Source organism: Pseudophryne corroboree, chromosome 6 (assembly GCF_028390025.1).
Source record: "Pseudophryne corroboree isolate aPseCor3 chromosome 6, aPseCor3.hap2, whole genome shotgun sequence".
Lineage (NCBI taxonomy): Eukaryota > Metazoa > Chordata > Amphibia > Anura > Myobatrachidae > Pseudophryne > Pseudophryne corroboree.
In genome coordinates this window covers 315096291-315100170 of record NC_086449.1, presented here as the reverse complement: position 1 = coordinate 315100170, position 3880 = coordinate 315096291, and the positions used below count along the sequence as shown (strand labels likewise).

At 41.5% G+C, this 3880-nt stretch overlaps 2 pseudogenes; one reads left to right on the top strand and one right to left on the bottom strand.

Annotated features, from left to right (window-relative positions):
* Positions 1 to 1909: 1909 nt before the first annotated feature.
* Positions 1910 to 2028, bottom strand: LOC134937396 (5S ribosomal RNA; annotated as a pseudogene).
* Positions 2029 to 3384: 1356 nt separating this feature from the next.
* LOC134937394 (5S ribosomal RNA) lies at positions 3385 to 3503 on the top strand (annotated as a pseudogene).
* The last annotated feature ends 377 nt before the right edge of the window (positions 3504 to 3880 follow it).

Genomic DNA, 3880 nt, shown 5'->3' with positions numbered 1-3880 from the left:
GACCGTACTCTGGAAACTGGACACAGAACACTGGAGTACACAAGCTGGAGGCAGGAAGACAGGCTCCACTGGAAGCTGCTGACAGGGATCAGGAACAAACTTGCAGGAAGCTAACCAAGAACTGGAACATACAGGTATAATAACAAACTTCTATCACCAGCACTGGACTGCAGGACTAGCTGGGTAATAAGTGAAACATGCCCCAATCAGGATGGCTGGAAGCCATGCACAAGGTAATGGCCAAAATACTGGCAGGTGAGGTTACACAGACAAGAGCCAGACTGCAGTACATAGACTTACCACATAATGACCAAATATCTGGCAGGTGAGGCTTAACACATAGAAAACAGGCTGTAGTTACACAGACTCACCACCGGCGGCCAACAAGAGTCTTCTAAACAAGTACAAGAGAAATCCTGGCATGCAAACAGAACTATAACATAAAATTCATGAACAAAAAGCAAACAGAAAAGAACCACTGCTTGTGGTTCATAACAGTACCCCCTCCTTAAGGGTGGACTCCAGACACCCCATAAAAGCCAAGGGGCACAGAAACAGAAGTATAACATAAAATACATAACCAAAATGCAAACAGGAATGAGCCACTGCCGTAGGTCATAACAATCTCAGTATCGTCTACTGATGTGGTTATGCTTAGTTACCCTGTACTTGTCCTATTTTGTCTTCAACTGTAAGTCAGTATTTTCCTGTTTTGATTATGTGCGTATGTACTCTGTAATTGGGTGCTGCCATAGCCGACCCTAGGCATAGGCAAACTAGGCAATTGCCTAGGGCATTTGGTATGCCTAGGGGCACTAGCAGCTTCTGCTGATTAAAATGATATGCGACATGCCTATATTCTGTGTGTAGCATTTTGTATGCAGATATAGCCACAGTCGCACACAGAATATATACATGCTGCATATAATTTTAATTAGCAGAAGCTGCTTGTGCATCCTAGCCACACAGTAATACAAATAAAATGCATTTTCATAAAAAAAGGCGCCCAACATAAGCAGAGCTGCCAGCTGACTCATGCCAGGCATCTCCTGCTGCATGGCGTATTGAGGCAAGATGTATGAGGACACATCTGTATCCAAGCAGAGACAGAGGTCACAGTGTTAGCGGCCGTGTGAATGCTGTGTGCGGGTTGGTTGGTTGGTTGGTTGGTTGGTTGGTTGGTTGTGCAGTAGTTTTTGGCATATGTGTAAGGGGCATTAAGTGTGTTATGTGTTTAAATTCATTAATAATGTGCAGCAAATGTGTGTGGGGCACTATGTGGGTCATCATGTGTATAAGGGCATTAATAATGTGCAGCATACAGTATGTCAAATAGGGGAGAAAAAAGAAAGCTCTTGTGTGGGCGCACTCTTATTCAATTGTAATCACATAAAGTGATTATACAATTAATTATGCAAAATGCTAATAAAACATAATTTTATTAAGATATCCTTTAAGATCATTGTGATTGCCCATTCTCAGGGATGTGCATGATCCAAAATAAATTAAACTAAAGTGGGATTAAATTTTGAAAAATATAATAAAATGTTCTGGTCCTAGCTCAGGAAATGAGATACGAAAGGATGTAGATACTGCAAAATCATACATCCATTTCAACCCGACCAGTACAGGTAATCTGTATTGATGAGACCAATTTTGTGAATTGATTCGTGATTCTATCAATGGTCAAAAACAACTGGTGTCATTGACATGATGGTATAAGGTTCATGTTATTTGTTGTACAACTGCACAGATGGATGTGTGTCTCTGTATTTATACTAAGAGAACTAAAGCTAGTTTCCCAATTGGATGGAGCACCTTCGCTAGTCCAAAAGTTAGTGAAAATGTAGAAACAAGTGGTGATACTGCTGTTGAAGTCACATACCACACATCATGTAAAATGATTGATGATCTACAACACTGGATATTCCCTGTGAGTCTCCTCCTCAGGTACTAGCCCAGCCCAACACTGTTTCGCTTCCAAGATCGGACGAGATCGGGCATTAGCAGTGTGGTTTGATAGTAGAAAGGGTGGGTCAGACTTCAATGAGAGTGCACCTAGGATAGGGAAGGGTGACTCGTTTGGTCACAGGGTTAAAGTGTGGATCTGCTTTTCATGTTAGGCAGGAGACATCAAATCCCACAGTAGTGGTATTGTGTCCCTGGATCATGAATGAGAGTCCACGGAAAAAGAAGTATTGAAAGATGGAACTAGGTTGATACAAAAAAAGGATAAATTATTCATTAGGATTATGATATTCAAGGCTAGGGAGGTGCAGACACAGGTTTGCATATAGAGTGATACTGCCCCTAAGTGGGAGAAGTAACAGTTGTAACAAAAACCCTCTTCTAACATGGCGCACATGACTTCCGCTCACGTGCAGCGCCTCCAATCCCCGACGATCCCAGCCGCTGTCGTCAGCGGCTCTCTACGGAATTGCAGCTGATGCGGTACACCCGTGATTCTCCATATGATTGGTCCAAACCTTCTAAGTGCGGCGATTTAAACCGCCAGTTTACTCTCACATCTAGACCCAGGAAGTGAGCAAGCCCTAACGGGTGAAACGCGTTTTCCAGTGGGTCCCTTGCAGTGGGTCCTTCTATCCAGCTACACCTGTTCATGGTCCTAGCCACAAGACAGGATTTCTAATTCAGCTATATTGGCCCAAAAGGTTCTTGCTTCTTTATCAGAAAAACTGCACTTTATCCCTGAATGCATTCAGGTCAGGTATTCTTTTCATGTGATTATAAAGGCTCTGTGTTTTCAGCCACAGCTTATACCAGCTTATTCTAGCTAAGATCCAGTTATTTATACTGGCAGCAGTAATACATTTATATATAGATTGTTTCTGCAATTTCTTGTTACCACAGTGATGTTTTTGGTGCGCTCTCACGGAGAATCAATTATATGACTAGTACTAGTAATTTATATCATATTATTACTGTCTCATATGACTAGAGTGATTTTCCTTTAGCTCTAATGTGAGCGATTCTCGATATATGTTTTGAATTCTCAGCACCAGCAGTTACCTTGCATATTGTTCTGAGTACATTGTCATTAGACCAAAAGTTTTTGTTACAACTGTTACTTCTCCCACTTAGGGACAGTATCACTCTATATGCAAACCTGTGTCTGCACCTCCCTAGCCTTGAATATCATAATCCTAATGAATAATTTATCCTTTTTTTGTATCAACCTAGTTCCATCTTTCAATACTTCTTTTTCCGTGGACTCTCATTCATGATCCAGGGACACAATACCACTACTGTGGGATTTGATGTCTCCTGCCTAACATGAAAAGCAGATCCACACTTTAACCCTGTGACCAAACGAGTCACCCTTCCCTATCCTAGGTGCACTCTCATTGAAGTCTGACCCACCCTTTCTACTATCAAACCACACTGCTAATGCCCGATCTCGTCCGATCTTGGAAGCGAAACAGTGTTGGGCTGGGCTAGTACCTGAGGAGGAGACTCACAGGGAATATCCAGTGTTGTAGATCATCAATCATTTTACATGATGTGTGGTATGTGACTTCAACAGCAGTATCACCACTTGTTTCTACATTTTCACTAACTTTTGGACTAGCGAAGGTGCTCAATCCAATTGGGAAACTAGCTTTAGTTCTCTTAGTATAAATACAGAGACACACATCCATCTGTGCAGTTGTACAACAAATAACATGAACCTTATACCATCATGTCAATGACACCAGTTGTTTTTGACCATTGATAGAATCACGAATCAATTCACAAAATTGGTCTCATCAATACAGATTACCTGTACTGGTCGGGTTGAAATGGATGTATGATTTTGCAGTATCTACATCCTTTCGTATCTCATTTCCTGAGCTAGGACCAGAACATTTTATTATATTTT